This window comes from Liolophura sinensis, chromosome 10 (assembly GCF_032854445.1).
Source record: "Liolophura sinensis isolate JHLJ2023 chromosome 10, CUHK_Ljap_v2, whole genome shotgun sequence".
Taxonomy (NCBI): Eukaryota; Metazoa; Mollusca; class Polyplacophora; order Chitonida; family Chitonidae; genus Liolophura; species Liolophura sinensis.
In genome coordinates, this window is record NC_088304.1 from 17,238,208 (window position 1) to 17,265,172 (window position 26,965).

Below are 26,965 nucleotides of genomic sequence, written 5' to 3' on the forward strand. Positions count from 1 at the left end.
GGGCATGAATATGCCCAGAGTTTACTTCGTTGTTAAATTCAATCGCGTACTCAGCACCGCCGTCTTTTCGTATCAGCTACAGATTCCATAGTGAAAGTGAAAGACGCAGCCGCAGGCGCCAAATAGGCGAGATCACCCTTCACCGTCACTGTCGACGTTGACAGCTGTCAGATCACCCATTTTGATTTATCATTTGTCACGTGATAAACTGGACCTTCTGATGATTTTCAAACCAAGCAGATTTCGTCCCAGCATTCGACTAAAACCATAAGATAATCGGAAGCAAAAATCGGACAAATGGTTGTGCTTTAGGTTCCGGTTCTTATTCTCTTTTGAAAACGGATCGCACAGATTTCTATGATCATTTTATACTCTTCAATGAAGTTTTAATAGTATCCGCCATGCTGATCATTTGCTGACAAAATGAATTTCACATGACACTTTTCATTCTTTCCCTTGGACAAAGAAATAGAACATGCTCTATTTAATCAAACTCGGTCGAAAGCGAATCGAACGATCGGACAGAAGAGTGTTTGATTCGACGCTTTCCGCTCACACAGCACGTTGCAGTCACACAGTCGCATACGATTAGCTTGAAGTAAAATCGGACACAGAATCGCAGTGTTTAAAAGCTGGCCTAAACCGAAAGCTTGCGCTGAAGCGAGATTATCGAGTGTAGTAGTCTGGACGCAATCAAGAGAAACTTGCACTCCACCACGAAATGGTGGGCCTTAATCACATGACTACATTGAAACAGGCTGCCAATGCGCGATTACCATCCCCTGCCACTAGATGTCGTAACTATATCATTAACCCTCACCCAGTAGCGTCATCTGGCGGCAGTGGGAGAGAGCCGCGCATTGGCAGACTGTTTCGATGTAGTCACGTGATTAAGGATTTTCGTGGTAGAGTGCAAGTTTCTCTTGATTGCGGTCTGGACGGTCGTCAGACTCGCCACAACAGCGTCCCCTCGAACTCACCGTTTTGATTATTTTCAGTCAGGCCCGTTAGACCACGGAATTGAATTTCCGATTTTTTTTGAGAAAGTACGTTATGGATATACTACTGTGAGCAGATTTAATCTGTCTTGATTTAATACTCTATATAAATTCTAGGTTTGTGGCTTTGTTAAGGCAGAAACAGGGAAGGAAGATGTAAGGTTTCGGAAACAAAAAACGGCCTGGACGATGCAACAACAACATATTCAGTATTAATGTGTTTTTTTTTTTCTTGGATACGTGTTCTCTTCGGAGGAAATGATACATGTACACATATTTGACATCAGTCGTCTGTGACTTGTCGCACCACAGAGGTAAGTACGGGTTTTGTTTTAACACATTTATGTTTGTTTGCTATCCCTGGAATGGGTGACTTCCCCTTTCTCATATTTGGACGGCGTTTGTATAGTCATGGAATGGTGGATGTGTCCCATTCACCCTTATCCGAATATTCTAAAACTTGCAGTAGATATTATGATAGGCCTAACGGCGAGTCCGAAGTTGCTGCATTTGAAAAAAATCAAGAGTTTCAAAACGACATTGCTGACACTAAATTACCCACCGTATCCCCTTATTTTAGCTACATTCGAGCACATATAGTCCCTCTATCTTTGTCTACAGTCTAATTTCTCCTTTAGTCCATTGTCATTGATGTTTTTGGCGAACAAAGTCTCCCTCACCTCTTTTCCCTTCATGCTTTCACTCTTACCGGGATGGCCACCAGTGTGTACACACAAACTTCTTGCGTCACACATCAGTAAACATCGCCTGGAGAACATCCGGACAAACACGAGCACTCCAAGAAAGATAAAGCGAGGAAGATTCATGTTTTTTAAAGCTTTTATTCACTGTAAAAACATTATACATAGCTTATTTTGTTTCTCATTTGTATATATCCATTTTTTTTGTAACACAAAGATTAACAGGTGCATTTAGAAATGTTAGACAAATACATAAGTTTAACATTTCTGAAAATATCTGATAGTACATATAAATATAGAAACTAGATTTATGGCTGGGAAATTTAGATACATGTACAAGGAATATTGACAGGAGGATAAAAAAAAATGTGTACATATATAATTATAAATACCTATAATCTTACCTACCTCACAAGCTGCAGCTATAGTAAATTATTATCCCACATGCACACATATACATGTCCATGTACCGGTATATATTATCCTACATAAGCACAGCAGTGGCGTGAAAAGGAAATTAAAAGTGGGAGGGGGGGGGGAGGGGGGAGGCTCAACTGTCATGGCACATTAGGCGAAGGTCCAGGGGCCCATCTAGGCCCCGGAAGCTCTGCGACTGTAGATTGCTGACCCTGAGATAGCCGTCTTGGGCCATTGAGAGATGGGGTATAGAAGAAGGGTATAGAGCCATAAAAGTGATAGGCTGAAAATGGAAGAATTTAAAAGCTTACTTCGGTATATTAGGTGAGAGTCCAAGTGCTGCTTAGGCCCCGTAAGCTCTGTGACCTTAAAATGGCATAGATGTATTCTTGAGCAGACATTCAAAGTTGAGGCACCTTGACACAGGGTTTAAACAGTGCAGAGCCTTAAATATGACATATGTAAAAAATGTTAAAAGATTAAAAGCAGTGGCCAGGGCCAGGTGGGTTGATTGGCAGTTTAAAGGTCTGTTTGAGTAGGTTAAGTGAGGATCCAGAGGCTACATAGACTGTAATGTGACAGCCATGGATGAACGTCTTGTGCAAAATTCTTTCACTGTCTAGAAGGCTTCCTGAAAGAGCCTTCTCATTAACAGAAATGGAGAATTTCTTACTTAATGTTATTTGCAAAAACCAAAGAATCTAGCTCTGAATTGTGTAGTAGCCAAACTTGTGTGTTTAACCATTCGCAGTTATAGATAAAGAAAGATGAATCTTGTAGGCATTTAATCTCTTTGATCAGTGGTGTAACTTAATGCTTGCCTGCTTGCCAAATGCAAGTGAAATCGGCGTCGGGCAAGTATATCATGTTTTTTGGTTACCCGCCAGGGCAAGTGACTTGCATGAGCAGAAAAATAATCTGTGATCTGCATTGTACATATTGACATTCCTTCGCCTGCTTGAATCTCTCGACTGCACTGATAAAATATTTGTGTAAAATCGCAAACTCCACTTGGGCCCTGCTCAGCTTTCAGGCGAGTGGATGAAATCAGAACGAGGCTGTGCCTAGTGTCAGGCGTGTACTCTCCCACATAAGGGTGTTTTTGTGCTGTAAAATCAGTAGTGTGTTTGAGCCTAGCATTCTCTGTGCATCACAGAGAAGGGTTAGTGGAGGCTGGTTGCCACATTGTTTACCTCACGTTCGTGGCAACAAAGCAGATTGAATGGAACATCTTTTTTACTAACTACGGGTTGAAAAACAAATCCCAGTAGCCCCTCTACAACTTTGTCAGATAGAAATAAACTATACAATAGTGCTAAATATTCACGACAATTTGTTGAGGTTTGGAAAGACGAATATTCATGGGCTTGAATTCTTGCACCAAGCTAAAAGATAAGCCCTGTAAGCACTCATAATCTTTTGAGTGGATTCTGGGTTATAATAATATCAAATAATTACTGTTTCCAAACTTCTTTCAACAAATGTGTTAGGTACATGTTTTAGAAAATGTACGTTTATTGGAAACCTTGCGCCAAACCAAAAGATCTGTTCTCATACATTAGTATTTGAGTGGACTGCAGTGTAGGATTAATTGAATAGATGACAAAGTTACAAGAATGAGTAGCACAACACAAATCTGGTGTCACTATTGTCTTTAATCACTTCACTGCAGTAGCATAGACTGTTTTCACAGTACTTCATTCTGATGTCACGTGTTTTGTACATGCAACGTGTGTCCAGGACATGTATACATATACATTTACATCAATACTTCAGTGGTGATAGCTCTTTGGCAGCATGGACCCTTCCACCAAGAAGACACAGTACACACACCTAATGACTCTACCTTGCCCTAGGGCTAGAAATGAAAAGTGCTAGGTAAAACCCTAAGCATATATGTACATACATACATACATACAGTACTGCTGTTGTGTTGGCTTTCAAAGGATACACGGAGCGCTTGCTTTTTGTTAATGTAAATCACATGTCAGGACTAATGTAGATTTATGTGTAAACTTTATGTTACATACATGTATACATGCATAACGTGTCTGTATACATAATCCACAGCCAACTGCTGTGTTTCAAATCTGATATAGTTGCCGTCTAAATAAGGGGTATTAAGTCTCCTTCTATTTAGGTAGCATTATTTGGATTACTACATCGCCAGGCCCTTTGATATGTGGTACTACTGAGGTAAAAGTCCATACAAACATGCATACATCTATGTGCACTGCAATATTCCTGTAAATAATATGTGTTTATATGTGTATATGTATATAAACTTTCATAAGCACTACCTGTGGCATCATCCCCTTTGCAGAGCAAGTGCAGTACATTATGTAAAAAAGTGTTGAAAGGTTCTAGAATTACTGACAACGTTGAGTGTGTATACCACAAAGTAAACTTTGGCAAGCCATCTGTTGCATTCCATGAATTGTCTTCCTGATATCTATTCTGTCTTGGTAGCCATCAACAGTAAAGTTATTCTGACCTTTTTAGCTAGCCTGTATGAAGTAAGGAGAGGTATTGTGAGAGGGGGAAATGTATGGGTGTCGGTGTCCGGTTAAGCTTTTTTTCAGCTTCTGTAAAATGGGCTCTCATTCATGGATTGAAGGTTAAACTTTTCTTAGCTCTGTAGTGTAGTATGTGTAATGTATGGTGTGTAAATGTACATTCATAGATGGATTGTTAAGCTTGTTTTTAGCTCCTCTATAATGGGCACTCATTTGTAGACTGTTTCAAAGCTTTGTTAGCTGCACTATACAGTGATAGAAAGTTACGTTTTTCTATATATTTTTTCACTCTCATGTTTAAGGGTGAACTGTACTTTGTTTTCTGCAGTAAACAAATCTTCTCCTAGAAAGCATGCAAGCCTCCATTATCTCATACACAGGGTCTCTCTTTTTGTTTTTTTGTTTTTTTTGTTGAGATTTATGGATTTTGTGAAGTTTACCTATTTCTTATATTGTAATCACAGAATGTTGAAACCATTCATATAGGCAGTGACTATTGTCAGCTGAGTATTTTGCTCAGCCAGTCATAGGATTACAGAGGCCACTGCTAGTAAATGGATTGCCAAGTGGACTTCATGAGTTGCATGCAAAGATTGCCCACAATGACATCCTTTTTGATTTATAATGTATAAAATATGAAGTGTCACCTCAGCAATTTTTATGCTATTATCTGGATGCCAGACTGTACTAACCTACTGGTACTGGCTGAGTAGTCGACTGACAGATATGGTCCTCTTTCTGAGGAAAGTATCTTTATGCATATGATAAAGTCATGTATAGTCCTTGTTGTTTTATGTGTTTGCTTGTCACAAAACAAATGTACAGTATACATGTAGCTACTGCACAGTATACATGTACTCACTGCCTAGTATGCATGTACATGTACCTACTGCCCAGTATGCATGTACCTAATGTCCTGTATCCATGACCGGCCCCGATAGCATAGTTGGTAGAGCGTCCGCTTCGGGAGCGGTAGATCCAGGGTCACACCTATGACCTTAAAAGAGGAAGTTGTAACTTCCTTGCTTGGTGTTCGACTGGTTGACCCGTATCAGTATAATGGCTCGGGCGGGGCGGCTTACTTGCCTTCGGTAAGTCGTCTCAGTGAAGCAGCACTAAATAAAAGAGCGGTGGAAATCCGTCCTGCAACAAGGAGGCACATTACACGTGCATGCACCCTAAGGATTCCTTCGTCGTCATATGACTGAAAAATTGTTGAGTACGACGTTAAACCCCAAGCACTCACTCACTCACCCGTTCTGCTACAAAGAGCCACATTACATGCACTCTAAGGATTCCTTTGTCGTCAAATGACTGAAAAATTGTAAAGTACGACGTTAAACCCCAAGCACTCACTCACTCACTCCTGTATCCATGTAGTGACTGCCCAGTATCCATGTAGCGACTGCCCAGTATCCATGTAGCGACCGCCCAGTATCCATGTAGCGACTGCCCAGTATCCATGTACCTAGATGTACTTCCCTGTATCCATGCACCTACTGCCCTGTATCCATGTACCTACTGCCAAGTATCCATGTACTCGCTGCCCAGTATCCATGTACCTACTGCCTAGTATCCATGTACTTACTGCCCAGTATACAAGTACCCAATTGCTAATATACATGTGCCTACTGCCCAGTATTTAAGGTCTGAAGGTCGGGCTACATGGGCTATAAACAGTGATAACAGTGATGTACATCATCATGTGTGCAATTTTTTGCAATTCGGTGATGTAAACTTTGGCATTTCATACTTTTTTCCCTCCTTTTGGGGCCAAAAAATAATAACTTGTGTCATTCCTGATGCATGAACACCAGTCTCAAAAGCAAATCTCGCTGTGAGTCTTGATGTGGCAGTGCATGAATTCGATGCCCAATATCGTTATTGTGTATGGAGAACTTTGTATGTGAAACATTTTATTCTAATGTTTAACATCTGATTAGCTGATTACGCATGTGTGGATTATACACCTATGAAATATTGCCTACATAATTACATGTACTCGTATGTATGCACTGTACGAGTATGTTCAGTACTTAATACTAAATTAGTATATGTAATTTACTTTATATACTGCATAAATTACACACGTTTTTGTACTATCCTGCAACATCTCGTCTTGGTACATTTACAGTGTAGAACTTGCAAATGCCTAGATGTACACACAGTTTCACGGGGTTGTGCACTGGAAGAAAATATGGTTGAGGAATTTCTACTGAACTGTTGAAACCTTTGTATTTGATTCTATGTGTACGTATTTGTCACATTGTCTGGCTGTATAAAACTAAAAGGAATAAATTACTGTAATTCTTTTGTGTGTATGTTCATCCATACATATTCTGAAAACAATATTCTGTGTAGATAAAATGACTAGTGATGCTTTTTGTGAAGCAGTTAAATGGGCCAACTCAACCATAGTAGTTCTGCCTCCAAAATCAAATTGAAAAATTAATTGCGCTGAAACTTGCTCTTTTATCTGTGAAAAGGTTAGGGATTTTATAGTTAGAGTACTTTACCTTGCAAACAAATACAGTAAGCTACATGTATGTTATGCGTATTTTCTTAATTCAGGATGCCTTTATAACACATGCTGCTTGCCCGGTGGTAGGTTATTAAATCCAGCACTATGTACTTCATGCGTGATAAGTTTGGGTAAAATGTCAAATGATGTAGTTGGAGGCATCAAAGTGACTAACTTGTTGATTGCCTGGGAAGCTTACAGGTCAAGATTTGCAATACTGCATTTTATTTGGTAAGGCCCCGGCGATAGAGAGTTCAAGCTCAGGTCTGAATTTGTGACCCACCTCGGTGTATAAAGAGGACCTAATCAAATTAGAATGTCTAGCTGACTGTCAGGCCTGACTTACACAGGCACATGGGTGTTGATTAATTCTCTTCTCCCTCTTCTCCATGTCTTCACCCTTAGGCCTGATACTACATGTACAAGATTTACCAGCAAGAGGATTAGAATAGAGTGGTATGACATTATAAAGTTAATTTGCGGAAAAAATTGTCAGTTCAATAGAAGTGCCTAGTACCCTTTGCTGTGGATGTCTTACAACTGCTCAGGTCTTTGCTGATTCGTGCTGTTTTCCCACCTTTGGTTTTCGACTCTCACTCAGAAAGCAGTGCTTTGGCCGCTGAATGCATGTACATGTATACTGGCCAGAAAAGATTCATGACAGTAAACTGTAAGTTTGTATTTAGCAACTGTTTGTCTCACATATAGCTTTATACTGCACCTGCATGCATACGTACATGTATGTGCAAGTTCAAACCTTTGGACAGGAAGTTTGCTTTCACTGTGTGTGGGGCCTTGGTGACAACATATAGCCACTTTGTGTTGCATGTAACCTTCTGTTTTGAATATCACTATTCAGTATTAAAACTTAATCGTTTTAATATGGACCATATTCTTGTCTGAAATAAACACTATGTATCTGATATATAATTAGTAGCTCAATTTGTGGTATTTTGTATCTAACCCTTTGCACATTGTACTCATCTTCCGCCAGTAATTATATGGTATGCATTATTTATCTTCATGTCACATATGCGTAGGACCTTGCTACAGGTTACTAGCTTACATTTAAGTGAAACACTATATCATTATTAATACAATTGACAATATGATGGCCTAGCTGTTTATATCCTGGTAGATGACCTGTACATGTATGCTGTAAACATACATCTGCACAGTGCAGCAGAAGCACTCAGAGGTAGGACCCTGTGTTTGTTTATCCTCACATGTCCTCTGTTAGCTACAGAGGGATAGAGTGAGAAAGCCTGTGTCCTCAGACTATTGTTCCTGCCTTGTGTTGAGTCTGGCACTGATGTGTGAAATCTCCCTCCACCTTCCCCCTCCCCCCTCCCCACACACACAGCCCAAGGAGACTGGGGCTTAGCAGTAACCCTGAGCTGCTGAAGATTCTTTGTAACACAGAGCAGTTTGCATCACAGTCAGCCAGGGTCTGCATCACAGTTGGCCTCAGTGGGACCAGAGACTGCTGTTTCATAGTTGTCTGTGGGTACTGTGAGACTGAGAAGATATGTTACTGGTTTACAGATGAAGAATAAATATAAGTGTACTTGAACCATGAGTGAGGTGTGCCTGTACAAGCTTGTAGCACTGCAAAAAAACAAGGAATCTTCGAGGTCAGTTGTATATTATTTATATATTTTGTTTTATTGTTTGATCAGGAATTTTGCCTGTACATGTATACAATGGCAGTCAGTCTAATTGATGGAGGAAACCAGTGTCTAGTGTATACCGGACATTTGGCAAGTTACTGTTGAACATTCCCACATGTGAGTCACGATACTAAAAGTCAGAATTTGAAATCAGGATGTCTCAGTTGCAATTTTTAGCCTGCCTGTACACTGTACAGGCCTAGCTTATGTTGTCCCCTGAGCGTCGGAGCAGACTTCCAATAGCATGGAAAACAATGTTAAACAAAATGTTGGGGATGTTATCTTAAGAAGTACTGTTGGTATTGAGATCAGGGTTTGCAGATAGGTAGAGCACAATGACACGAGGGGGATATACCCTGGTTGATTCAGTGTACTCATATTAAATACTGTACATTACTGACTTAGTGTATATTGTATTAAATTCAAAGTTAAACAAACTGTTAGGGGTGGTATCTCAAAGTACAGCATGTATTGACCTGAAGTTTTACAGGCCTATAAAGCACAAAGACACTTGTTCCATCGCTGATGCTCTATGAGCATAGTAATAACAGTAAATTACCAAATTCACGATTTCAGGTGCTTATGTATTAAGCTGAAACTTTGCATTCATCTGTCTCCTAGAGGCAAGCCTTACCAGTCTATGTTTCCTTGTTTTCCCTATCTCTCCCATCTTAATTTCATCATGGAATAGAATGTCACCAAAACACACTGAGTCAACCCCTTGCTATTAACCAACATGTACATTACCCCCACAATATAAAGAGACAAGTGGTCTTCAACCAATGTTGGACCGCGCAAATGGCCAGGTGGGCTTGTGATCAAACAGTTTGTCAGTACATTGTTCTGTTAGCCTCAGTGAATATTCCAGTCATTTGTAATCGTAGTCTCCCAGCTACATGTTCGAGTGCATATTCATATTCGTGTAGCGACTTCATCAGTGAACCAGCTGTACTCTCTTATTGTAAATAATATATAGCTGCGTGTGACAGGTAATGTCCCGTGAGTATTTTTGTGCTTTCCATCCCACTAGCAAGTAACAGTCCCATTGAAACTGGAGCTGTTTGCATTCAAATTCATGGTTTCCATGGCAGCGAAATGGAACTAGTAGGTTTCATCATTGAGATCATATATGTAATATACATGTATATGTGAAATATCCTTGGATAGTGGTTTTATTTAAATGGTGTGTAGGTTCGTTTTGAGGTGAACAATAGGTTCTTTTAAATAAAGCTGTTTTGGTCAAATAATGTTTGAAAAGATGTGTGAATAAAATAGTCATTCATTTTCCATGGGTTGAATTAAGCTCCTATTTGGGACTGTTTTTTTTTTTTTGTGACAACAGACTGAAATAGCCAGTTTCATCAATGTCAACACAATAAAAATCACAGTTTCGTACAATTAAAACTTAGGTATACAGCTTTATATGGGGATGATCAAAATATTTCCAGCTTAAACTGGGACTGAGCCCATGAGATTTCTGGTTTCCGAATCAACTGACTGAAGATAATGAAGTACAAATCGTAATTTGCCATGTATTGAGTTGTTAAATCTGCCCATGGGTAATGAGTGTGTCACACTCACTTGTTACGATTAATATGTGTATCAGTCTGGTCTTTCTGTCGGTCTTTACAGATAATTATTGGCAATGATTTATATGACTTTTTTGTGTTTTTTACGTCATACCCAAGAATATTTCACTTATATGACGGCAGCCAGCATTATGGTCGAAGGAAACCGAACTGAGCCCAGCGGAAACCAACGGCCATGTACGGCTGGATAGGAAGCCGGCATGAGCTGGACTTGAACTCACCACAACCGCATTGGTGAGAGGCTTCTGGGTCATCGTGCTGGGTTGGCAAACCTCCTTGGCCACGGAGGCACCTATTAACTATGAAGCTCAGTATTTAAACCATATAATTCAGTATGGGAGTCGTAAAGGTGAAGAATTATGTGGCAGTATTATAAAAATGTGTATTTTATGTATTCAAAATACCCCATAGTTAAGATTGTTTTTTCAGTGGGTTGTTTTGTTTTGTTGTGTACAGATCTATGTACATTTAACACCTTTGTGTAAACATTTGCTTATATACATGCATATGTGCAGTCTAGTCCTGTGGGCACTCACAAGTGTTCCTGTGCAGGAAAATGCCCCTTTCGTGAGTCTGAGGTTGAGGTATTTAATGCTTGGTTGGCCATATTTCACCGAACGTCTGACCAGATCCAACTATCGCTCTGTTGCAGCTGCTTTGGTTCATCTCATTGTGTTGTATTCTAGCATATGCTGGGATGCTGTATGCTAGTTGATTGTCCCAGGTCCCAGGTTTTCATTTCTGTAACATGTACTACATACTCTGTGGGATGGGGTTTCCTATGGGACTCCTTATCGTAAATGGATGGTGTTCTTCTGTACATGTCTAGATATACACATGTACATCAGGGACGTTAGGGCATATTTTTATACCATCAGTGTCACTTACCATACAGAGTGTTTGTTTAACATTGAATTCTGCATCCAAGGCATTTTTCAAATTGTTTTTTGGCCGTATTCTGTTGAAAGCCTGGTGTAATGAGGTATGTACTGTGCTGTAATTCAAGCCATGTCATGAACTGACTCCAACAGTTGCCCCCTACGATTTTATATCCTTCTAATGTGCAAAACAGATGCAGTGTTGTTTTTGCTGCTTTAGTATCTGTTACTTCCCCAATATTAGCATTAAAGTGTGTGAAGTTGATTGTAGTGTATTATTTATGTGTCCGAGGCAACGGGTTGTGTAGGTGAAATGATGCAATGGTCGTTTATGCATTCATTGAAGACCAGATGTATTCAACCAGTACTGTGCGCATATCTGTATGTGAGAAGTGGGGAACTGTTAATTTACATGTACTATACCATTTACGTGTATGTGGTTACACTGTGGTAAACCACTAAATGCACTGTTTGTCAGCTACATGTACCTGAGCCTAGTGCACCTCTCACATCAGAGATGGAACTCAGTGTCAAATTTGTAGACAGGACCTCTTTGGTGAAGTCTTCCACTGCGAGAGCCAATCTGTACACCGCTTGGATTTGGTTACTCAATCATTTTTAGCTTGCCTGTACAAAGTGCAGGCATAGCTTATGTCATACCCTGAGCGCCAAAGTGTAAACAAAATGTTAGGGTTGTTATCTCAAAAAGTACTTCAGGTATCGAGATCAGGGTTTGCGCACATGTAGAGTGCAGTAACATGAGGGGGATATTCCATCATTGATTCGATGTGTACATATTAAATCCTGTAAATTACTGAATTCCTGACTTAGTGTATTGTATATGAGAATCAGTGTTTAACAAAATCTTAGGGGTGGTACCTTCAAAAGTGCTGCATGCATTGAGCTCAGAGTTTGCTCATATGTAGAGCACAGTAGCACAAGGGGGATATTTCTTCATTCATACAGTGTATACATATTAAATTCTGAAATACTGAATTGCTGACTTAGTGTATTGTGTATTAGAGTCAGTTTCAAACAAAATGTTAAGGGTGGTATCTCCAAAAGTACTGCATGTATTGAACACAGAGTTTGCACATACAGTACCTAGAGCACAGTAGCACAAGGGGGATATTTCATCATTCATACAGTGTGTACATATTAAATTCTGAAATACTGAATTGCTGACTTAGTGTATTGTGTATGAGAATCAGTTTCAAACAAAATGTTAAGGGTGGTATCTCCAAAAGTACTGCATGTATTGAACACAGAGTTTGCACATACAGTACCTAGAGCACAGTAGCACAAGGGGGATATTTCATCATTCATACAGTGTGTACATATTAAATTCTGAAATACTGAATTGCTGACTTAGTGTATTGTGTATTAGAATCAGTTTCAAACAAAATGTTAAGGGTGGTATCTCCAAAAGTACTGCATGTATTGAACACAGAGTTTGCACATATGTAGAGCACAGTAGCACAAGGGGGATATTTCATCATTCATACAGTGTGTACATATTAAATTCTGAAATACTGAATTGCTGACTTAGTGTATTGTGTATTAGAATCAGTTTCAAACAAAATGTTAAGGGTGGTATCTCCAAAAGTACTGCATGTATTGAACACAGAGTTTGCACATATGTAGAGCACAGTAGCACAAGGGGGATATTTCATCATTCATACAGTGTGTACATATTAAATTTTGAAATACTGAATTGCTGACTTAGTGTATTGTGTATTAGAGTCAGTTTCAAACAAAATGTTAAGGGTGGTATGTCCAAAAGTACTGCATGTATTGAACACAGAGTTTGCACATACAGTACCTAGAGCACAGTATTACAAGGGGGATATTTCATCATTCATACAGTGTGTACATATTAAATTCTGAAATACTGAATTGCTGACTTAGTGTATTGTGTATGAGAATCAGTTTCAAACAAAATGTTAAGGGTGGTATCTCCAAAAGTACTGCATGTATTGAACACAGAGTTTGCACATACAGTACCTAGAGCACAGTAGCACAATGGGGATATTTCATCATTCATACAGTGTGTACATATTAAATTCTGAAATACTGAATTGCTGACTTAGTGCATTGTGTATTAGAGTCAGTTTCAAACAAAATGTTAAGGGTGGTATCTCCAAAAGTACTGCATGTATTGAACACAGAGTGTGGCACATACAGTACCTAGAGCACAGTAGCACAAGGGGGATATTTCATCATTCATACAGTGTGTTCATATTAAATTCTGAAATACTGAATTGCTGACTTAGTGCATTGTGTATTAGAGTCAGTTTCAAACAAAATGTTAAGGGTGGTATCTCCAAAAGTACTGCATGTATTGAACACAGAGTGTGGCACATACAGTACCTAGAGCACAGTAGCACAAGGGGGATATTTCATCATTCATACAGTGTGTTCATATTAAATTCTGAAATACTGAATTGCTGACTTAGTGTATTGTGTATGAGAATCAGTTTCAAACAAAATGTTAAGGGTGGTATCTCCAAAAGTACTGCATGTATTGAACACAGAATTTGCACATACAGTACCTAGAGCACAGTAGCACAATGGGGATATTTCATCATTCATACAGTGTGTACATATTAAATTCTGAAATACTGAATTGCTGACTTAGTGTATTGTGTATTAGAGTCAGTTTCAAACAAAATGTTAAGGGTGGTATCTCCAAAAGTACTGCATGTATTGAACACAGAGTTTGCACATACAGTACCTAGAGCACAGTAGCACAATGGGGATATTTCATCATTCATACAGTGTGCACATATTAAATTTTGAAATACTGAATTGCTGACTTAGTGTATTGTGTATTAGAGTCAGTTTCAAACAAAATGTTAAGGGTGGTATCTCCAAAAATACAGTACATGTATGTATTGAGCACACAGCTTGCACATACATGTATGATGAACACAATAACATAAGGGGGATATTCCACCATTGATTTGGTGTGTGCATATTATATACCGTAAATTACTGAACTCCTGACTTAGTGTATTCTGTAATGAAATCAGTGTTAAACTAGAACTGCAAAGCAGTTTCGGCCGTGGTCCACGTCGTTCGTTGTCGTAGATATCATTTTATACTGTCGAATGGGAGACGACTGTATCTAAAAGCAAAACCGTTTGGGAAAGTACAGTCCACGTTGTTTGTTGTCATGGATATCATTGTACACTCTGGAATGGGAGACAACTTAACTGTATCTAAACGGAAAACAGCTTTGGGAAGTACAGTCCACAACGTTTATTGTCGTGGATATGATTGTACACTCTGGAATGGGGGACAGCTTAACTGTATCTAAACGGAAAACAGCTTGGGGAGGTACAGTCCACAACGTTATTGTCGTGGATATCATTGTACACTCTGGAATGGGGGACAACTTAACTGTATCTAAACGGAAAACAGCTTGGGGAAGTACAGTCCACAACGTTTATTGTCATGGATATCATTGTACACTCTGGAATGGGGGACAACTTAACTGTATCTAAACGGAAAACAGCTTGGGGAAGTACAGTCCACTACGTTTATTGTCGTGGATATCATAGTACACTCTGGAATGGGGGACAGCTTAACTGTATCTAAACGGAAAACAGTTTGGGAAGGTACAGTCCACAACGTTTATTGTCATGGATATCATTGTACACTCTGGAATGGGAGACAACTTAACTGTATCTAAACGGAAAACAGCTTGGGGAAGTACAGTCCACAACGTTTATTGTCATGGATATCATTGTACACTCTGGAATGGGGGACAACTTAACTGTATCTAAACGGAAAACAGCTTGGGGAAGTACAGTCCACAACGTTTATTATCGTGGATATCATTGTACACTCTGGAATGGGGGACAGCTTAACTGTATCTAAACGGAAAACAGCTTGGGGAGGTACAGTCCACAACGTTTATTGTCATGGATATCATTGTACACTCTGGAATGGGAGACAACTTAACTGTATCTAAACGGAAAACAGCTTGGGGAAGTACAGTCCACAACGTTTATTATCGTGGATATCATTGTACACTCTGGAATGGGGGACAGCTTAACTGTATCTAAACGGAAAACAGCTTGGGGAGGTACAGTCCACAACGTTATTGTCATGGATATCATTGTACACTCTGGAATGGGGGACAACTTAACTGTATCTAAACGGAAAGCAGCTTGGGGAAGTACAGTCCACAACGTTTATTGTCATGGATATCATTGTACAGTATCGAATGGGAGACAACTGTACTATATGTAACCGAAAAACGGCATGGGGAAGTTATTGACAGTGCAGCAGAAACGAGCAAGTGAACATACTATACATTAGTCCAGATGCTGTCTAACTCCATGTTAAAGCATCTGTTTCGAAAAAAAAAACGTTGTCATTTAAACGCCTCTAGCGAGAAAACTATTGATCGTATATTGCAAAAAGAGCATGTCTTGGGCTTCAACTTGGTGCAAGTTTCACATTTCTAGCTCCCATAGTTCTCGAGTTACAGCTTATTGAAATTACGTAACTAAATTTAGTTTTTTGACTATACATGTATCTCTACAGAAATATGCAAAAACTAAAAACATATTCGGAATCAACAGTTCGAAATACACCAGAATACGTTAGAAAAAGTGAAATTTCAAAACTAGTTGTGACGTCACAACTTCGACCAATGGCGAACTTCCAAAGTCAGAAATCAAAGATTTTTTCTAACTTATTGTAACTATCAACGGTCTAGCTGCATATCAAATTTTAAAACAATCGGTTCAGTGGTTCTTGAGAAGAAGATGTTTAAAAGATTTCATATAAATTCCAATATGGCCTCCAAACCGCGTGACCTAAAAAAACTTGGATTGCTGTCCGCACAACTTCAGATATTTGGGAATATTACTGCAAAATTTCAAGTCAATCACTTAAAAACTCCAGCCTGTATTTTTCCGACAAAATTGAATAAATAAAAATAATAATCCGAATGAAAACAATATGGGTTCCGCAGGACTACCTGTGTGGACCCCTAACAAGATGTTCGGGGTCGTATCTCAAAAACTGCATTTTTTGAGCCCATGGTTTGCACATATGTAGAGGGCAATAACATGAGGGGGATGTTCCATCGCTGGTTAATTAATTGCATATTAATTACAGTAAATTACCTCAGTACCGTATGTATTGACCTGAAGTTGTGCATTCATGTGTCCCCTACAGACGAGCTATTTGGTACTCCTTTTCGTATATCGTCATTCTGAAACTTTTCGTTGAAATCATCCATAGACAAAACCATCTGCAGATGTGTTACATAAGGACCATCAGTGTTTTAGAACTATTATTGTTAGGGTCATCTGTAGAACGTCAGGTTGGTCAGCTGAATTAGGAAACAGAGAGTCAATCATGTGTCCAGACAGACATGTTGAGGTCGACATGTGTTATCAGTACAAAACATCAGAAACCAGTGCTATGGACAAAAGCCAAGTAGAAAATAAACAGTAGCGACAGAACCTCTCATTATTAACGATGGTATTCATGGTGTGTGCAATTGTGTGTCTGTTTTTGTATTTTAAACATATCCATGCTCATCCAAATAGCAAACTGATTTGAAAATTGAGTAGTAACGCCCGTTGCGTCTAATGACATGCATACATCCACAACCATATAGGTGCACTCAAGTCAATCACCCAAGTCAAGACGAACTGTATGACATCGTACATATAGATATACAGTAGGCGATTATTGTGTGGATGCTATTGCAAGAGTCGTGATTGCATCTACATTATAGATCGTTAATGATTGGCGACCACAACTACCTTTTGTGACAGTATAATCTAATGGGATGAGGTGGGATGCAAAATAGACCACTGCAATTTAGAGTAGGCGATGTCCATTAAGCTCTTCCAAAGTTTGAAAATCCGTGTCTTCGTTATGATGCTTCTGTTGCGGGAGGACTTCGGCGGCATGGACTTGCCCTGCCACGTGAAGACAGTATATGTACACACACCTAATGACTCGTCGTCGTCATGTGACAGAAAAATTGTTAAGTACGACATAAAACCCCAATCATTCATTCATTCATTCATTCATTCAAGTTTGAACGGAATCAAACATGTTATTATTTTACCGTGTTATGTAATAGACATAACTTTTCTTCAAAGTCACAGTTTATGGAAGTTTCACTCTCCTATACCTTTTCATAATACTGTGAAATTTGTCGTCTTATATGAATTTGATTGTTTTATCTCAGCTTAACTTACTCTCCCAAAGTGTCGACATGTGTAAGACCAAATACGCAAGATTGAAAAGAAAGTATATACTTCACGCTGATTTTTGATCTATGATATCTTTGATATCTTTTTTATGACAAAACACAGAAATCCAGAATTTTTTTTATTATTTATTTTACTGTTTTGAGCACCATATTCCACATTTGGTGGAAGACAGTTGTGTGACCATATGTGAAATATTCCTGAGTACAGCGTAAAACACCAGTGAAATAAATAATTATTATAGTTTACAGTACGTAATAAAGTGTATGAAGACGACAGTTTACAGGCTTTTCGATCGCAAAACCAGACAAGCGTTCACGAGCGAAATGAAGCTGATTATGGCTTTCAAAAAGCGTGGACCTGAAAGAAATTGTCCGAGAGGAAGAGAGAGTTGTCTGGAGGCAGATGAGTGAATGGCGCTTGAATGGATGTAAGAATGTCAGTACATAAAGTCTCTGAAGTCGAGACAGCTTTCTCAAAAACTGAAGCTGCGAACCTTTGGAGATCATGCCAGCCAGGATTTGTAAATATTAGAACAAGTCCATGTTTACGTAATAAGGCTCAGCTGCCGGCGAAATGGAAGAATTTGAGGTGAATGGGATGATGTAAAATGTTGGGAGCGTGATTTCAGGCATGTCTTCAATAGCTTTCTGTTGAAATGGCCATCTTCCCAGAAGTAATTGCATCGCTCAGCATTTTACCGCACATATGAGCTCTCTGTATTTTAAACCCGGCAATTTTCTCTGCATTGTTTTTACGGCGAATGACCATTGTTCCCAATCCACTAGAAAATTTCCTTTAGGAATCGCGAATGTGTAAACGTGGGAAAGCGTAGAGGTGGTGATATCGAATTCTGTATGTTCGGGACCCCCGTCTGCGTGGGCACATGCGTGCAACAGCAGCTGAATACAGCATTGTTCTGGTTGATTTTTATTGGAAGTCTCTGGGGATTGCCATTCCATGTCTGAACATGGGCTTGCGTAAGCACAATCCGGCTAAGCCAGAAGAGAAATACATGTACACGTGTGTCACTCTAAGAAACTACTTGTGCATCGCACAAGAACATTGCCATGATGACTGACATGGTACATTGACTTAAGTGAAACTTGATTCATTGCTTCATTCAGGCAGCATAAAAATGACCCATGAGTATGGCGTTAAACATTAAGCAACCAACCGATTTCGCGGCAGATCTGAAGCTTTCTACTGCTGTGGAACAAGATACAATGGCTGGTAAAATTGTGTTGAACTAGAAAACAATATTTTGCCTTTTACGCCGTACTCAAGACTATAGTTTGCCATAACAGGTATTTAATCACTGCTATATATTTTACTGTGTCATCACCGAAATAATGCATTGCCTATCTTACAGTTAATGATTGAATAATAAAACTTCCGATGTCCTATGTATCAGCAATGCAATGTTGTGTACCGGACTCAGATCGGGACCTTCCGGGCTGTCAGAAACAACTGATTGGCGGGCGTTATTCTTGAGTGTGGCCGTGACTGACTGCGACGGTTAACAGCGGTGAAATAAATAAATATTCTTGTGGAAGCAACTTCACCTCCCGCGACAGAAGCAATTCGTCTTCATCTAACCAAATGACTTGTACTGAGATTTCTTAGGACTTATATCTACATCTTGAGGGCAGCCACTCCACCAATACTCAGTGCCTTCTTGCACATACTTGTGAATGACTGGAGCTGTTAAGAGATTGTTAACGAATTATTAATGGTCGTGTGGCCTTACCAACAAAGGAACACCGATGGCAGAAGAATCCCTCTAATTAGGCTGTCAGCTCTCGATGTACTCGCTCATGATGGTAGGTTTAGGATCGGTAAGATGATACATATTTAGATGGCCTTGCCATTAGGACGCTGAGCTGGAATTAAAAGTAAATGAAGCTCTGTAATTTGTTATTGTTATTGTTGATTGCTGTCCAAGTATTGCTGAGTCTGTACGGTGCATATACGTACAGAGTTCACTTCTGAACAGTCGTGCTGGTTTGGTTGGCAGCGCCCCCAATCTCCCCGCTGACTGAGGCGCTCAGACGTAGAAGACAATGCCTGCCTGTTACTGATCGTTCGTCCTGTCGTGTAGTCTTATGTGTAGAAATGAGGGGCTTAGCTGTATAGGCGCTGCGGAATGGGAATAGAGCGCGTGATGACGTTTATTAGACAGGGGCGGTGAGTAAAGTGAACACGTAATTGAGTTGGTTAACTGTACGTGTAAATGTATCTTAATTATCCTGTTCGGCTCTACAGAAGTGAGCTGAAGCCTGAGTACATATTTTGTTCTATATTTCTAGGTTTAGACAGCATGGCATTAATAGAGAAATTTAGTAAATGTGTAGCTGTTAATACATGCACGTGATTTTCAAACATGGTCTTAAATTTTAAGGGGACCACATGTTGTGGATTTCTTCTGCGGAAGGGGCTGGGGTGAAGGGGTAGGGGTAATATCGGAGTTGTGCTTTAAGCCCCATATCTCCCGGGATATCTTGACGCCTATATGTCCACACCGTTTTGTGTACAAAATAATTCAAAGGTATCCTTTGTGGAAGACAGGGTCATTAGCTACATGAAGATACGGGCGGTTTTAAATTCTTTTGTGTGCCTGTGGTGTGAGGACAAGATACCAAAATGTTCCGAGGTTAACATAAAACGCGCTGAATTGCAATGTCGGCAACATGTTGTTCTTTCATACATGTGTATAAATTTGAGGTTAATTTTTCTAGCGCCCACCAACCCAACCCACAAATAAAATATCCCCTCCTAGTTACCCAGCTGTAATTTTCATATCTGCAAATGTATCAAAAATTCTTTGTTTTTTGTTGAAAGGCTTATTTTTTTTTCTACATATCTACATATAACGCTATATCGACGTATATTGCATGTAATATCGCACTCTGAATTGGATGATACATTTTTCGGTTATTGCTGTATATATGGTGCTTATTTTTCTAGTTGTCATTCAGCACGAAGTGTCTTCAACCAAATGTTTGTTCTCGTCTTCTGCTGGCTGTTAACGCCCTCCTCCCCCCGAGTTATATGTATATGGCGTTATGCTGTATAGCCAAATATGGAATGATGTCAGCCTGGCCTAGTGTAGCCGCATAGCTTGTACTATACTTGTGGAGGTGACACGTTTTTCTAAACTACTGCCTTGTTGTGGTAATCTTAGATCAGTGGGATACATGACTTGTCGAGAAAGTGTTGCTGTGGGCCCATAACACGACCACCATGCTGTCTTCAGTCAAATACAACAAGTGGCAGCAGAACTGTCCCCAGTGTTGATACATGTGTGCATATGTATGCCCCCATGCCACATCTGCCGCTTCAGGCAGTAACCTGTACGTGTCACATAAAATTTCGCCATGTCATTCTTAATAAAGATTCAGATGACTTACACGGCTTTACTTACACCGTGGGTAGCAAAATTGCGGTGCTATGTTGTTTCAGTCCATTAATGCTGTTATCGTGGTCTTCATAGCTTGACCCTTTTCAAGCCCCTAAGCCATAACGTGTTGGGTTGACATAACGCTTAGTATCACAGTTAATGTGGAAGAAATATATATGAGCGTTTAACTAAATTAAAAGATTGCATATTATCAGGATGAACATGGTGCACCATCAAACTTTGCATTAGGTATTTCGAGTAGAGAAAATTCCCGTCATTGGCCGCGTTGTGAATTTTACGAGCATTTTGTTTTTAAGTATGGCGTTTAGGCCTTCAAGCGTTCTGTTTCATATACCTGTACCTGTACCTCTACTCCGCCGACTCGGGTCTAAGGATTGTATAATATCCATGTGTTGATAACTATATTGTATATATGGTGTGAAAAAATGTTCTGTTGAAAAGGACCTTGGATTAACAGCTTGATGCTCCCTTTGGTTTGGTTTTGGTTTTACAACTGGTGGTATAAAATGATTATTTGGCTAGTTTTGTACTGAGCTGTTAAATACGCTTACATACGCAGTTCCACACAAGCTTGGACGTGTGGAATTGTTTATGTACGATTGACTATGTTTGCGTACACTTTGTACTGACAGGCTAGTGTATTCAGTACAATCCAACATGGTGAAAAACGCAAACCAAAAGCGGAAAAATACAAAAAAAGCCTCAGCACCCCCTCCCCCTGCAAAAAATAAATGTTTTACGTTCTGCTAAGTAATGCTGTATACATAATTGCATCATTATATATCATGCGCCTTCCACGAACCATAAACAAAATCTTTTTTTTTTTGACAGTTACAACCTTTGCCTAGAAAGCGGATTATGTAATAGTCTACACATAGGTCGTGTTATCTGTATGCTTGTTTCTTTGTCTTTCCTGTTTATTTTTTTCTCTTGTCGGTTTATTTCTTTGTCTTGCCTGTTTATTTCTTTGTCTTGTCTGTTTATTTCTTTGTTACCCTAATGTCCAGTAAACCGTTTTTCACGGTATCCACGAAATGCGATGGAGTTTTGGGCCAAGGGCACTGAAAGAAATTGTGATTAATTTGCCGGTAATCTGAATTAGTTTGAAAAGTGTTCAGAAATATTTTTAAAATTCTGCTACACTTATCAATGGAATAAATAGAAAATGATCGTCCTGACCTTGATCATCATCATGATCGTATTAAACAATGTCTTATTTCACTCATGTGGTGACGCCATTTTGCCAAATTAGCCATCTAGCGTGACGTCACAAGATTAAGGAACTCTCCTCTGCCATCGGTATTAACATGGGTACTTGACATCGGTAGGCGTTCTTGGTCTTTCATCGGTCTTATTCGTCTCATTAGCTAGCTGTACTGACATATGGAAATTTATGAAACGTAGCAGGACCTTCATATTTTGGAACAGATTCTTCCTGTAGACATTGGGAAGATCCGTAAAAAAACCTTCCCCAATAAAAAATAATGCAACGTTACCATATCTTTCTCAAACAGTGGCTCTTGAGAGTCGGTTTTGTTGCTAGTTCGCCCTGTGACGTCACTGCAGTCCCCTGCCCAAACGACATGGGAAGACGTTCTCAGTCTCTCTTAAATGTATGGCTGCCCAGTTGGACCGAAATGCTTCAGTTTAACACCTAAAATATCTTTAAAATTTTTTGCATCGATGCCATCGATTTTTAGCATTGATTTTACCATAAAAAGCCACACTGACTATTAACATTATTTATTTGATTATTTGATTGGTGGTTTACGCTGTACTCAAGAATATTTCACTTATACCACGAAGTCTCGCATTACAGTGGGAAGAAACGGGGCAAAGCCCAGGGGAAATCCACGATCATCCGCAGGGTGTTGTAAAACCTTCCCACATTAGGCCAGACAGGAAGCCGGCGTGGGCTCGACTTGAACTCACAGCGATCGCATTGGTGAGAGGCTCCTGGGTCATTGCGCCGCTTGCGGGCAATCCACCTCGGTCACTGAGGACCCCTAACTATCAAGAGTTGAGAAGTGCTATGACGTCACAGCCAATTAACCCCCGGGGATTAGCAGTGTTCATATGGCTGCTCGAACTGACCGTCAGCGCCACATCCATAGTAAATTTTCTCGGCTTTCAAACCTTTACAGAATTTTTTAAAGGTTTTTGGTACGTTTGCTTTACTTTCTGTTTCTGTGTGTGTATACATGTAGTGGCGGACTTCATGTTCAACCTTGCGATCTATTTTAGAAAGTTCTAGTCGAATCTAAGATAGATCTACTTTATATTTTACGCTCGTTTTGCATCTGATAAAGCTTGTGCTTCAAGAAAGACATTTTGTTGGAGCCTCTCTCGACTTCCTTTATTCATCATTGGCTACATCGTCCATTGAAAATTGTGACCTGTTGAAATAGTTTTAAGCCGCTATCATAGCCTTATGTTTTTGTCGTATGGTATTAAACAATCAGGAATAAGAATGTGACACAAGGCTAAATGCTGCTCTCAGGTGGTTCGGCGGCCGATTTGAAAGGAGACAAAATGAAGAACTACGTTCCATTCAATCGGTGTAAAGAGAAAGGGGAGAACAATGAATTTTGGTGTACTAACGAGACGAGAACAATACCGAGTCGTTTGGTAATCGTATGTGACAAAGGAGGCAAAATTAAATGCTACTTAATTCGTGGTGTGTCCAAAACAGGCGGCACCAGCGAATGTCTAGAAAGACACGTAAATCGCCTGTGTTTTCGAATGCACCTTTGAAATCACTGTTCTTAATTTGTAGGTAAAATCGCCTTTTGGCAGTATTCTGCACATGCAAGCATGAAAGCCGTATAAAGTATCACAGGCATCGCATTTACTCGACGATCTAGTCATACAGTGGCCCTTAATGTTTTCATGTTTGTGTTATCTTTGGTAAGATGTATCCATTGGGTACCATTGGCGATCTGGAAATGATCTGAATTGTGAGTGACTCAGAAATGCTTAAATCTGGTGTCTATCAAATACTTAGTTATTCCTGCCGTGTATAATACATATTAATTTGCGTGGGAGTCAATACCATGAATTCCGGGTCTGAGGTCTGACTCTGCCGAGCTGACTTGACCGAGGCCGAAGGATAAAAATACAGTCCTCAAATCTCACGTTAGCGTTGTATAGCATACAAAGGTCGAGACATTTAGTAAAAAATAATGACCAATCACTGAACTCGGATTGACCAATGGAATCTTTGTGACAGCTTTATTGATATTCATGAGGTGTAATAATCACTTTTGAATGTTCGCCTTGCGCCAGGACGGTAAGGTTTGAGAGTAGAAGAAGTCGGGTAAGGTGGTATCATTAGCGAAGATATTGTGGTCAGTGTCGAGGACACCTAAGCTATAAGGCATAAATACATAAACCACCCAGTGCGTCATGGTTTCTAATCGCTGTCACCGGAAGAGAATGATTTACAGGGAAATTTTGAATGACGCCTGTGTAAAAAACCGTCTAAGGTTAGAACGACAAAGATCAGTTATCTATTAGTGTGTTCTGTGGAATGGTGAACGCTTGTGGAAGATGACAGGAATTACGCGGACGTGGAATATCACAGATGTGACAGAGGAAGTGGAATATCATTGATGGGAATTACGTGGAAATACCTCTGATGGGAATTACGTGGAAATACCTCTGATGAGAATTATGTGTCCCAGTTGCAGCTGTTAAATTTCGCCCAAGGAACAATCTCTGATGGATAGCCACAGAGTGTGTAGACTTCAGTTGAATTTTAGCGAAATTTACTTATAATCGATCTGTTCTGGATTTCGGCTTTTTTCTGGTTTCCTTTTCCATTTTTTTGGACATGTTGTGTGTTTGATTGACAGAGAAATTACCGTTTAAAAATATGCCCGCTGCAAAATTTAATTGCAATATCTTGTGATTAAAGCAATGTCGTAGTCACAAGGCTATTAATGTGCTACTGCAGTCCTAAGAGAAACCAGGTCGAAATAAGAAAATGATATGCGGGATACCATAAGAACCAGCTTTTAGCACGGTTCAAAAACATTTACGATGAATAACACAATTTAACCCCAATAAGCGAAGAGTTCTCAAAAACAAAATCTTGTTTCCGTAAAATTTTCCTGGTGTGACGTTATAATATTCCTTATGTGACGATGAATCAGGAAGATGAGACCTCGAGTAAGGCATTCATTCTGGAAAGACGTCATGTGCGTTTGAAAGTACGACGTCATTTATCGCTTTTCGTCAGCGATGTCAGCGTCAAGTGTTTAAGCATGACATCACATCAGGCTAAACTGGAAACGACAGTCGACAATCGTAAATTTGCTTATAGTTGCTTCTGTTCATTAGTAAAACTAAAGTAGACTCACAAACTACCTGTCAGTCGCCCTTTTGATGATATACATGTTCATATTCGTGGCTTTAATCCATAATTTCCTCTCGAATCGAATCGAAAATGTCAGTACATTTCTTTTAATTGTGACGTTATGGTATTTATTGTGCACAGAAAGGTGATATGAAATCAGAATGACTAGGATTAAAGGAAACTGTTGACGTTCCAGGTTAGTGAATGAAAGAGTGCAGATATGTATTTCTGAAAGCTAAGATGGATGAAATAGATCTCAGATCAACCGAGACACCAGCTTTTCTTTGCTATCACCGCTTGATATCCGCATCACAACTTGACCTTCGAATCACAAACCTGCCACCACATCACAACTTGACCTCCGAATTACATCTTGACACCTGCACACGTGCTCGTCCCGGCCATGTGTCCCTTCAGGCCTGAACGGGAATTTAAGTTCACATATGTATAGGTTACCGATCGGTGTTTCCACTCTGTTAAGTTCGTCAGGTTTTATTATACTCTGGCTTGTGAAAACGCAATTTGTAATATAAACACAAGTTGTAATAATTATTACAATTTGCCACTATGCGAGTTGCTGTTTGCAATGAATTTTTTAAAATTGCATCCCCAGAGTGGTTTTTTGTAATAAGTTGTTCGTTTCAAGAAGACAAAGGAAAAGCCGAACCTGACATATGCCATGATAAGAATAATGACAATAACTTCCATGAAGGGCATATTTATTACATATAGCATTATTACAAACTGCGTTACAGGCGTGTGGGCTATTTGCAATAACAATTTGTGAAAATTTTATGCGGTCATTTGTGATATGGGTTTGTGATGTTTACTGCGAGGGTGTCTGATGTTTGCTGTGAGGGTTTATTATGTCTACAAGGGGGGTATATTATGTCTACAAGGGGGGTGTATTATGTCTACAACGGGGGGGGAGGGGGGGTTAATACACTGTATATCTACAACGGGGGTTTGTGATGTCTACTGCCAGGGTTTATGTTCAGAGTTCGATGTCACTTCGAAAATTCATTGCTTTTTTGCGATGTACTACGACGTATAGTGAAGCTGGACACGTGGAAAATCAAACTAAAATGAATTAGTTGCCATTTGCGCTGATTTAAGATCCAGTACGTAGTTCCGAGGTATTGTGAGTGAGGGGGGGGGGGGGGGGGGTGGCAACGGTGTCCGGTGTCGATTAAGCTTTTTTGTTTGGGTCATTTGAGTGAGGTTATTTCTTTGGGTCAATTGAGTAAGGTTTTATGTTTAGGTTTGCTAGTCTCACAGTTTTCGCATCAAATTTATGAAACTTGATAGGAATGATTTGGAAATTTACTCATTTTGATAATAAGTTAGGGGTGTTTGCACTTTTATTCAAGTTATCAGGTTTTGGACTGAACTATTTTACCCAGTACTATTGTGGGCCAGGGTAAGGATTTTTGTTGATGTCAGCTGTCGCCACAGTTTGTACATCATGTTGATGAGCGTGCTTTGAAGACTTCATGAAATAAATAATTCTAAATATAGGTATATTCGTATTTTTATTCAAATTATCAGGTTTTTGACTTTGCCATTTTATCTTAGCCAGTACTATTCAGTTTTCTGGCCAGGGTAAGGTTTTATGTGTGGGTCAGATGTTCAAGTTTTGATATCATCTTTCT

At 39.6% G+C, this 26,965-nt stretch overlaps 1 protein-coding gene across 3 annotated transcripts in view; it reads left to right on the forward strand.

Annotated features, from left to right (window-relative positions):
• The first annotated feature begins 975 nt into the window (after nucleotides 1-975).
• The window catches only part of LOC135476306 (protein-tyrosine sulfotransferase 1-like), a 47,746-nt gene continuing 21,756 nt past the window's right edge, over nucleotides 976-26,965 (forward strand). Inside the window, exon 1 of one of the 3 annotated variants that reach the window (XM_064756295.1) lies at nucleotides 976-1,312. The gene's annotated coding sequence lies outside the window, so the exon portion shown is untranslated. Of the gene's footprint in view, nucleotides 1,313-8,427; nucleotides 8,788-19,403; nucleotides 19,723-26,965 lie in introns of those variants that run through there. The other 2 variants (XM_064756294.1, XM_064756296.1) reach the window with 2 other exon arrangements.